The sequence below is a fragment of the Pteropus alecto genome, unplaced genomic scaffold, assembly GCF_000325575.1.
Source record: "Pteropus alecto unplaced genomic scaffold, ASM32557v1 scaffold5, whole genome shotgun sequence".
NCBI lineage: Eukaryota > Metazoa > Chordata > Mammalia > Chiroptera > Pteropodidae > Pteropus > Pteropus alecto.
Genome location: NW_006441953.1, coordinates 10,347,136 through 10,359,163, shown reverse-complemented (window position 1 = coordinate 10,359,163; position 12,028 = coordinate 10,347,136). Strand labels below are relative to the sequence as shown.

General features: G+C 38.5%; 1 protein-coding gene across 1 annotated transcript in view; it reads left to right on the top strand.

Annotated features, from left to right (window-relative positions):
- The window catches only part of NWD2 (NACHT and WD repeat domain containing 2), a 140,123-nt gene that overhangs the window by 104,474 nt on the left and 23,621 nt on the right, over positions 1 to 12,028 (top strand). The window lies entirely within an intron of this gene.

Below are 12,028 nucleotides of genomic sequence, written 5' to 3'. Positions count from 1 at the left end.
CTCTCTCATTTCCCTCTTTATTGAGAAACGAAGGACATTCACCATGAACCCCCCTCTGCTCATACTCTTCTCTATCTTACAATATCTCCTTACCTCCATTTGGCCCAGTTCGCCAAGTGTCTCAGAAAGAAAAGCTGCTTTTCAAAGATACCACCTCGGCCTCAGCTGCCCCAGGACCTTCTCTGCCAGTTATCTCTTTCTTTAGTGCCCATCTACTAGTATCTCTACATGGTTTAAAAATTAGAGTCCCCCCCCATTCCCTAACACTCTCATGCCATCAGTTTGGACAACACCAAGATTCTGACCCTCATCTTCTCTCCCCTGGACTCTTAACCAGTCCCTATAATGTCACCTTCTTTCTTTGCAGCATTTTATACCAGAATCGCCTTGTTGATAGACACATGCGATTATGTTAGTCCTCTGCTCAAAAACTCAGTGATATCCAAAAAGAATTAGAAAATTTCTCAAGTCTCAGAGTTCTTCACAATCTACTTCAAGGCCTTCTACTTTCCTTTCCAGAATGACCACCTTCTACACAACTCTCCTTCCAGCTCATAAAGCTGTCTACCTCTCTTTGAGCATCAGTGCCCACCTGCAGACCTCTGAACTTTTGTTCTGGCGATTTCCCCACCTGCAATGTCTTCTCTCTGCTTGTTGAAATTCTTGTCCTTAGTGTGCTTCCAGTTCAATGGCACCCACCTCTGTGTCCTCATTTTATACTTTTATTATAACATTCCTTCTATGTGGTTAATTGTTTGTGCCTGAGATCAGGGTCAATGTCCTTTTCATTTTTTATCTTTCCCAGTGACAAACATGTTATTTATCAAAATTAGATGTTTAGGCACTGAATTAAGTTGTGTGCTGTTGACCAAATGGATAATTGCAGAGGCATTACAGGGAAGAAAAGAATGTTAGCTCATTTTTATGATACTACTGCAATATTCCTTAAATGCAATGTATTTCGCCCATATTTAGAGTATTTGTCTATTGATCAATTAAATTCTCCTTTGAACAAACCACTGTTGAACAAACTCTAAATGAGTCTGGAGGATTTTCTAAAAATGAATGATATATATTTATTCAAGGGTCTTGGAACTTTAAAACTTGGAACACAGCGAGCTAGGCAGAAACCTAGAAGTGTTCCAAAGAAGAAAGAAAAATTAAAAGTTCTTATAGTAAAAAAGTACATTCAGAGAATTATCAGTCCTGCATTCTTAGCCCTAAGATTAGTCTGGGACAATTATCAGTCAGATGTCAGGCAGTCAGGATGATGGATGTTAGGAGGTCTGGTCACATTCCAATGGTCTAGATAACGTCCCAAAGGTAGATGGATACTTGATTCCCTCAGGGAGTAATTAGAGGATTGCCTGGAGATTCAGATTTATATTCAGGCATTGATGCAGGACTGGAAAGTTCAAAAAAGTTTAAGTTATCAGGCTCGTTAGAATAAGAATGGAGACTTCCCTTGTGCCTCAACCTTTGTGTTAATTTTAGCAGGTTGGTTAAAATGACTCCATTTTACATAGTCTTTATCTTCACTTTTTCCTCACCATTATGGAAGCCCTCATGTGAAGTAGAAAGCAAAGGCTGGAATTAGAAATTTTAAGTTCTAGCCCTTCCTGTTCTTCACTAATTCTGGCATTTTCCCCAGTGGTGATAACATCTCTAAAATTCAAAGTTCAAATCCTCTCCAGGGCAAAGCTAAAATACATAGCTCATCTTTGATACCCTATAACAGCAACTCTCCACTTGTTTTTTTTAGTACAAGATGGGGTTCACATTTGTGCAACTCTCTTATGGGCAGATCCAGCTCCCTTTATGGTCCATCGCATAAAAGAAATAGGCTTCAGGTCATGAGCAATGTGTGGTAATCTGCCCCTTTTAGTCCCTTTCAGGGACGTATAACAGAATGGAAATTAATAAGAATGTCACTGATAGTAGCCCTAATAATTTTTCATTACAACCACAGTAATTCTTTTTCAGTAACATTTGACATCACATAGCTGATCAAGTCATAGTAATCAGAGGCTGTGGAATTAGGTTCACATTCCTCAGCCAGTATACTTGAGCCACCCATCCTTTAGATGCCATTAAGACAGAGACTCATTTCTAACAAATGTGTGTGTGTGATGTGTGTGTCTGAACAGAGGCACAAAATAAAATAGGTTTCTTACTGTAGGTCGTTACCAAAAAAAGTCTGGGAAACATTGCTCTATCTCATAGATTAAAGAGTCAGGTCTAAGAGATACATTTTTATAATTTCATCTGGAGTACTCTGACATATGTTATCTCAGAATATTTTAAAATTTTTATCAGGAAGGTAGGAATATGTGCTATCATCATAGATTCAAGGGGGCCGAGGTATTTAAATATAAACCTGATGAACAGACCATGGTAGAGCCTTAAGACAGCACACAGATAGATAGTAATTGATTCGAAAGCAGAACCCAGATTCAAACAGTTAAATTGTAATTTCTTCACTAATTAAATGAGTGGTTTCTAAGCAAATGCAAATCAAGGGTCTGTGATTATGGTAAATGTTATCAAGAAATTCTCTAAAGATCTTTTTTAATTTGTAAACAGAGCCACATTAATTCATGCTGCTTTTATACTATAAATATGCTATAAAGATTGTCACGGTCCCAAATACGCAGTGACAAGGGGCTGAAGTGATTAATAACTGTAGAATGGAAGATATTAGAAATCAGCTTGTAATCCAAGAGGAAATAACAGGACTAGATTAGTGAGAAATTCTCTAAAGATCTTTTTTAATTTGTAAACAGAGCCACATTAATTCATGCTGCTTTTATACTATAAATATGCTATAAAGATTGTCGCGGTCCCAAATACGCAGTGACAAGGGGCTGAAGTGATTAATAACTGTAGAATGGAAGATATTAGAAATCAGCTTGCAATCCCAAAGGAAGTAACAGGACTAGATTAGTGATCCCCAACCTTTTTGGCACCAGGAACTGGGGCTCCTATGAGAATCTAATGCCTGATGATCTGAGGTGGAGCTGAGGTGGTGATGCTAGCGCTGGGGAGTGGCTGCAAATACAGATGAAGCTTCCCTCATTCACTGGTCTGCTTACTTCCTGCTGTGCAGCCCGGGTTCCTAACAGGCCAAAGACTGGTCCAGTCTGCGGCCCTGGGGTTTGGGACCCTGGTCTAGACAATAATCATCAGTGGTCAGTAAAACCATTCAGTAAAGCAGGCATCAGGTAGACGCCGCCCTGGTCAGTCTCAGCATTACTGACATTGGATCAGACAGATCTCATGGCCTCGTGATTGTTGCAAAATATGGCATGTGTGAACTATTCTTGCAAAAAAAAAAACAAAAACTGAACCTGATATGGCATGTGTGAACTATTCTTGCAAAAAAAAAACAAAAACAAAAACTGAACCTCAATTCAATCAAGGCACTAACTGCCAGTTTATAGGAAATGAGGAGGCTAATTAAAAGTAAATGACAACAGCATGTGGCAATTGACCAAATCTACACAGTGCAATAGTCTACAGCAGCGGTACCCAATGAGGTCCTGGAGGGCTTGTTAAAACACAGATCTCTGGGCCACACTCCCCAAGTTCGTGTTTCAGTCAGACTAGATGGGGTTGGAGAAGAGAATTTGCATGCGTTACATGTTCCCAGGAGATGCCCAAGCTGCTGGCCCAGGACCTACACTTTGAAAGCCATGTTCCTACTCCTCCTCGTGCAGAAAAGCTAGTGGTGCTGAATAAATGAGCTGTTAATTTGTAATAGGCACAATCACCAAAATTACTGAAAGACAAATCCTAGAATGCACCTAAATTAATTGCCCTTATCCCAGAATTCAGACAACTTAGCAGATAAGAGGAATGATGGAGGCCCCTTCCGAAGATGCTTACATGAAAAGCCTATGGAAATTTCTTATCTCCAGGAAAAATAAACCAAGACATGAGTTTGCACCCAAGGAAATGAGCCAGCATGGAAGGGAGGGGTGGGTCCAAGTACAGCCTGTGTCCTAAGATTGGGAAGTGGAAAGCGGCGGGGCTCAGAGCAAATGGAGCTGTGGACAGTGAAGACCGTGGGACCTCAGCAGTACAGGAGCCCATGCATCTGCAAGAACCAGGGAAGGCAACACCGGCACCTGGGAAGCTATGGGGGATGGTAGGAGAGAGGGACAACCCTCTGTGTAAACACCTGGCTTTGACATCAGTCACCAGTAGCCTTGACATAAATGTCTTCAGGCATCAGCTCGGAGCATCATGGTCCATACTGATGGCAGCAACTACACTTTTTAAGCCCTATCAACCCAGCGGCTACTTTTGGCCTCACTTCTGGAGACACCGCCTTAGAGGAGGCTTTACAAGGGTAAAATGACAGAGCAGCAACACCGAGAGCACTAGCCCTTAGACCATACCTAAAATTCCTCCTCAAACTTTTCAGACCTATTGTGGAGGAATTCAAGAGATTTTGAGCTCCACAGAAGGTAGGTGCAAAACCAGATAAATCCTATTTTGTGGCAATGATTTTGACCCTCGTTCATGACCAGCTGCTAGAGCCTAAGAAATATAGATGACGAACATTTCTACTTATATTCAATATTCTCCATCAGGAAAGACAGATAGTATTCAAATGTATATCTCTTAATGAAAATCATTTAAATGCACTTTAAAATACTGAGTCAATTTACTACCATCTAAGGACAGATATTAGAGAGATTCAAGATATTAGAAGGACTTATACATGTGAAATTCCAATTATAGATTAGGCATACACCAAGGGGGACACCTGTAAGTTGCAGTAGACCTTCACGAGACAGGCATTATTAGTGGATACCAATTCATAATGCTGCTGTCATCATTCAGACAGTAACAATTAATGAGCCAGCTTTCTTTCCATTTCTTAGGCCCATAGTGCACATGCCAGACTTCCTCCCAGGCCTATCTGCTCCATCCCCAGTTCCAAGAAGAAACTCTCCCTGGAACTGTGGACCAGTACATATGAGCAATTCAACTTTTCTGTAAGGCTTTTAAAGCAGCACTGAAAGACTTCAGCAGAATCTGCACGCGCACACACAGGCAGTTTTGAAAGAACCGTTAGAAACTCTGACCGCTGCAAGGCAGCAGAATGAGAAGTGGGAACCTGCTCTGGGCCAGGCATTGTGTGATGAGATGTATCCAAGCCTGGATAAGTACCTGGCCAGCTGGACAGAAACTGCAAGAACCAGGCTCTGCAGGTTTTAAAACATGACTGAAATCTATATTTTTAAGTATGGAGGTAGAAATCAGGTCTGAGTATAGGACATCTTATACGTTAAATATAAATTGATGCCATTTCCATTAAAATAATCGCCTTGAATTTTGCTAGCTTAATGATTTGATATTTAGTATGGTATTTATAAAAGCAAAAAAGAAATTGGAAGAATCTAAATATCAGTAAGGAAAATGGTGAAGAAAATATGGAATATTCTTATGATGGAATATTATAACTAAACAAAGGAATAAACTAAATTTGTCAACAGTCATCACAAAAACATGAGAAAAAATGCAAAATATGTCCCACATGCGATTTGTGTAAATTTTGAAAAACAATGCCCATATGTGTGTATCTGTATATATAAAACATAAAAACAGAGTGAAAGGCTTTATAGCAAATTTATAATATGTTCAAGGAAGATGGGGAAACCAGCCTGGATTTGCAGGCCAAAGGGGAATTCAATTTTACCTGTTATGTTTTATTCTTTTATTTAAAAACTATCCGTTGGAAATAAATGAAATCTGTAAGACTAAAGGCAAAAGGAACTGCACTTAAATACTGTACTCTTGTCAATAAAGACGTTTCCCACAGGAGTGGAGGCGAACAACTCTGATACTGTACACATATACTGGAATTGAATTATTATTAAGGAAATGAGTGGCAGATGATGGGATCCAGATTTCTCACAGTTGGGGTCAAAATGTACAGCTCAGCTAGAGGAGGAAGCTAGAATGATCCATGGGGTGATGGGTTAAAGTTGAAGACATAAGTTTATGGAAAACTCATGTTTAACTTAATATAGATTAAGTTCAAGATTAATAACTTAATATAAAGCATAGATAGTTACCTCTGGACATATTTATAGATATGTGTACATACACTGGTTAATATATGCACATATAGGTTTTTGCGGTCAGCTAAAAAGGCCTAAAAGAAATGACATTGCAGTAGCAATAAACATATCTAGCACCTAGATGTTTTCTAATACCATTCTTCAATTAAAGGAACAAGGGCTCCTTAGAGAAATAATTCTAGAGCTGGAGCAGGAAATACAACCTGGAGCATCTAGTAGTGCCAGAAAGTAAGTTCTTAAAAAAAAAAAAAAAAAAAATGGCCACAATGATGGAGGTATGTCCAAGGGATCTAGGAGCAAAAGGAAATAGCTTCCAGTTGGCCAGAACTGGAATAATTTGAGCAATAAGATAAACTAGCATTGGATTATAACCCAAAATATAAAATATTCATGAGTCCCTACTGACAAATGATTGAATAAATGAGAGAGAAGAGACAAACCTGTGCAAAATAATTCTAATTATGTGGCTATTCCATCCTAAAAGAGGTGAGCCTAATTCCTACTCCTTAAGTATGGGCTGCACACTGACTTCCTTCTAATGAGTACTGTATGAAAATAGGGGAGTGTGTGACCCAAAATATAAAATATTCATGAGTCCCTACTGACAAATGATTGAATAAATGAGAGAGAAGAGACAAACCTGTGCAAAATAATTCTAATTATGTGGCTATTCCATCCTAAAAGAGGTGAGCCTAATTCCTACTCCTTAAGTATGGGCTGCACACTGACTTCCTTCTAATGAGTACTGTATGAAAATAGGGAGGGGAGTGTGTGAGGGGAAATTCTACAGTGGAGAAACCCAGAAAACACTACCTCAGCCAGGTAATCAAGGTCAGTATTGATACTCATAAATTACGTTGATAGTAAGTACCTTTGATAGGAATAAAAATAGCACTTTGCCTCTGTGATCTTCTTCCCCCAAACTTTATAACTCCACTCTAATAATGAGAAAAATGTCAGGCAAATTCCAGTTCCAAAATCCTACAAAACATGAGACCACTAACTCCTCCAAATGGTCAGTGATAATGGAAGCCTGAGAAAATATCATAGCCAAGATGAGCCTAAGGAGAAGTGACAACTAAATGTAATCTGGGATCCTAGATGGCATTCTAGAACAGGAAAAGGACATTAAAAAACTATGGAAATATGAATAACTATAGGCTGGAGCTCATATAAATGTACCTGTATTGGCTCAACAATGGTAACAAATGTATCATACTTATGTAAGATGTTAAAAACAGGGAAATTGGTGGTGTTTGGGAGAGGGAGTTCATGGCAACTTCCAGTACTATCTACTCAATTTCTGTTAAGTCTAAAATTGTTCTAAAAAAATAGTCTATTAATATTTTTAAAAATCACTTTGAAAATATGACCGAATATTGAGTTGTCAAGCTGGGCCATAGAAGCATAGTTGTTCGTCTTATGCTTTGTATGTTATTCTTTTAATTTCTCAGAATTGGAAAAGTAGAAATTTGAACAGAGTTCTGTCACACACATTATGTGAATTAGTAATTATGTTGGACAATTTTGCCCTCGATTTTCTTGTTTATATTAACACGAATAAATGTCTCTTATAGAATAAGGCCAGGGTATAAGCTAAAAATTGCTGAACTTCTGTGACACAAATATTTATGCAAAAATTTGGGTGGATTTCTAAAAGTGGATTTTTATACCTACTGCCAAATTACATTCTCAGCAAGGTTACATCTGTATTTACTGGTACTGAGTGTCTGAGAGTGCCCACTCCCCTGCTGCCTAGACACCACTAGGTATAATTTTCCTCTACAGTTTAATAAGCATAAAGACCTTATCACATGTGTTTTTATTTGTAATCCTATGATTATTAGTAGAGTTAGGCCCTATTTTTCATGCTTACTGGCATTTGTTTTTCTGCTTCTATAAGTTTTCTATTCATGTCCTTCCTCCATTTCCCATTGATTTATAAGAGCTCTGTATAAATGTTTTGAATATTATCATTCTCTTCTTTCTGGACTTTGTGACACCATTCTGCTCTTCCTTCTGCTGCTTCTATGCCCACATAAAGGTGGGTGGTCCTCAGCCCTGCCCTCTTTCTGCTCTAATTCCCCCTTGAACTATCTAATCCAGATAGATCAGGCATACAGACACGGGCAGACCTCAGAGATATTGCAGATGTGATTCCGGACCACTGTAATAAAACAAGTCTTAATCTTTTTGCTGGTGGAGGGTCTTGCCTTCAGTTTGTTAAAACAAACAAACAAACAAACAAAAAACAAAAGAAAACGACACCTGTGAAGCGCAATAAAATGAGGTATGCCTATATCTGACTGCTCCCCTCCAATGTAAGCTCAAAAGGAGAGGGGACCATGATTGCCTTGTTAGCAACCCCACCCATCCCAGCTTGCCTGGGAATGAAAGGGTTTCTGGGACTTTCAGTGCTCAGACTGGGACAGCCCTGAGCAAACCCAAATGGCTGGTCGTCCTACAAGTTAGATGCTCAATAAATTCTTGTTGAATGAATGCATGATGACTTTCAGGACTTCCTTTCCAACCAGAAGATTCTTTGGGCCTGCAGATCTCTATTTCTAATTGCTTTTTGGATAGCACCACTTGAATAGTAGGGTTCTCATTTCTAACATGTCCAATACTATCTCCTACCCCTACCTCCCCCGCACACACAAAAAACCCTGCTCTTTTGTATTCGCTTTCTCAAAGAATTGTTTCTCTAACATTTTAGACTTCCAATAATTCTCCCATGTTTCTCAGTTTAAGGTAACTGGTTGAGGTGAGGGTTATACTCTGTACTTTGGGAACTGATGCAAATTAATTACAAATTCTAGAATAGTTCCATTCCCTATGGTCTGTTTCCTAGTCCTTTCACCCTTATGGTTGCTTCCTTTGTTCTGATGTTTCTAAAGAATAAAACTTGTGTTGAGTACTTTTCAGGTAATGAAACTTCCTTACAGACAAAAGCACCTTACAAGCAGTAAAAATAGAATTATTGTTGATGTAAGTAATTATTATTGATATAAGTAACTTTAGCAGTGAGTTTATGTAAATTTCATACCCATAGTTAAACCATGAAAAGCAGCTTTAAGAAAAAAGGTAACATTATAATTTGATTATGAAAAAGCTGAGACTCTCAAACTAGATTGAAGTATCAACTTAGTCATTTTGATGGATAAATAAAACTGGTAAATTATTTAAACTATGATTTTGCCAATTTTATGATGAATTGCCAAAGATGCCAGATCTTATGTTGACAAAGTCCGTTTCATTTTGTTCATCGTCATGCTTGTATTAGTCAACTCGGCTGCCAAAACAACACACTATATAGAATGTGTGGCTTAAAGAACAGGAAATTATTTACTCACAGTTCTGGAGACTGGAAGTCCAAAATCAGGGTGCTAGCAAAGTCAGATTCTAGCGAGGACACTTCCTGGCTTGCAGACAGCTGCCTTCTCGCTGTGCCCTTGTATGGCAGAGGCCTGGTGCCTCATCTTTTCCTCTTTTTATGAGGGCCCCTATTCAATCAGATTAAGGCTCCACCCTTAGGATGTCAATTGCCCTCAATTGCTTCCTTAATGGACCTCCAATATAGTCACGAGGAGGTGATGTAGGGGAACACAATGCAGTCCATAGTAATGCTGGTCTTCTTTTTTAGAAGAGGTGAATTTAAATAACTTGAATCCTGCAAACATGGTTATTAACACACCGTCGATAATACAAATTGCTTCATTTTTTAAAACTTCTATTTCACATATGAGTTATCAGGAGCCCCTAAAGTAACACCTGTGTTCTCTATAACGGTTAACACGGTTAACGGTTAACACCTGTTGCTGTTGTTCCACCCAGTTAACACAAGCTAACCCAACACAATTCTTTTAAGCCTCTTTCTACATCCCTGGAGAGTGGAGGAGTTTGTCCTTATCTGACCATACATTTTATCTCCTTCTTACCACCTGTAAGCAACTATCTTTACATTCTTTATATCCTTTCTATCTTCTGTAGGTCTTCTTTCAATCAAGAGATATTTCATTCCCTTACCTATCTATCCAGCAGTACTTCTCACCTTTTAATTTGCTTATATATATATATGTATGAGTATGCTGAATATATGTTTCTCTGTAAATTATGTTTAAGTAGCGGTACCCTATATTTTGCCAAGTGCTTTACATTTCAAAGAGTGCTTTCACATAGAGTAACTATTTGATTCTCACAATAAACCAGAATAGATGTGTGGCCACATAAAGATACAAGGCTAAAGTATTATCTTCCTTTACAATGTAAAAGCTGAGATTCAGAAGTGAAGCAACTTGCTAAGGATATTCCTAATATCTCGCCTTTTCCTAACTTCAAAATACCCTTTGTCTGTAGATTACTTGTGTGCATGAATGTATGTTTTTGTCTATGTATCTATTTCAGAAACTCGTTTTTGTGGTTCATGAAACACAGGGTCACTAGGTACAAATTATGGAAAATAGATATTTTTTGCCCATATATAGATGGCAGTAATATCTAATCATTATATACTGTGAATTCCATCATGGATATCTGGACAATTGAATGTATTGAGATGAAAACTGCTAGACTTCGTATGCTAAATATGTGTGCTAACATCCATTCTTGGCAACCTTGCATACAAGAGCATATCTCTAATGATTGAGAGATGAACAGTTTTCTAAAGATACTACTCTTAGGCCTGTTGGTGCCAAAGTTGTGACCTTTCTTAAATATGTCATTCAGATCAACTGGTGTGGACATTTAGTTCTAACAGATAGTATTTTAGTCACTTGTCATTATTTCCTAATTTATTCCACTATCATCCCCTGTATTATTCACAATGCTCCAGAGAAACAGAACCAATACATTAAAGTGTGTGTGTGTGTGTGTGTGTGTATATATATATATAAATCGAGATGGTATATGTGTATATATAAAAGATATGTGTTTACATATAAAGGATATATATTTATATATACAAAGAATATATATTTATATATGTATTTACATATATATAAAGATTTATCATAAAGAATTGGCTCATATGATTATGGAGGCCAAGAAGTCCCATGATCCGCCCTCTGCAAACTGGAGACTGAGGAAAGCCATTGGTGTAGTCCCAGTCTAAATGCAAAAACCCAGTGTTCCAGCTCATGAAGTCAGGCAGAGAGAGTTACTCTCCCTTCCTCTACCTTTTTTGCTCTATTCACATCCACAACTGATTGGTTGAAGTCCATCCACATCGGAGAAGGCAATCTGCCTTACTCAGTCTGCTGACTCTAGATGCTAATCTCATCCAGAAACACCCAGAAATCATGTTTCACCAAATATTTGAGCATCCCATGGTCTTGTCAGGTTGACACATAAAATTAATCCCCTTTTCTCCATTTACTCTTGGTATTTGAGACATATGAAACAAAATTTGAGTAATTGAGTTGCAATTCACTTCCAAATAAAGTGCTCTGTATTATATTTGTATTCAGACATTTAAGAGTCAGTTGTGAAGGTATTTCATAATTTTGAAAAGCATTAAGAAAATAACATTAAGTGTGTGAGGCAGCTGCAGCTGACTCTTTGGCATGGTTCAGCTGGTATTACTCCACAGCAAAGCTCTATGAAGGCTAATGTGAGCTTCAGGGAACACATCACAACCATGTTTGTCCCTCCACCTGGTACTAAGTCAGAGAAAAAGAATGCCACCACTCAGGGCCATAGCACTGAACTTGCTGTCCTTATGAACAGTGGCCCTGGAGGTGTGCAGTACACAAGCTGCAGGGCCATATATGGTGGCCCTGCCAAGGGCATAGGCTAGAAGAACCATCATAAGCAATTAAGTCATCTGAAGTCACTCTCAGAAGGGAGAGTAGCACCATAACTTGAAGAAGTAGGAAGGAAGGAAGGAAGGAAGGAAGGAAGGAAGGAAGGAAGGAAGGAAGGAAGGAAGGAAAGAAGGG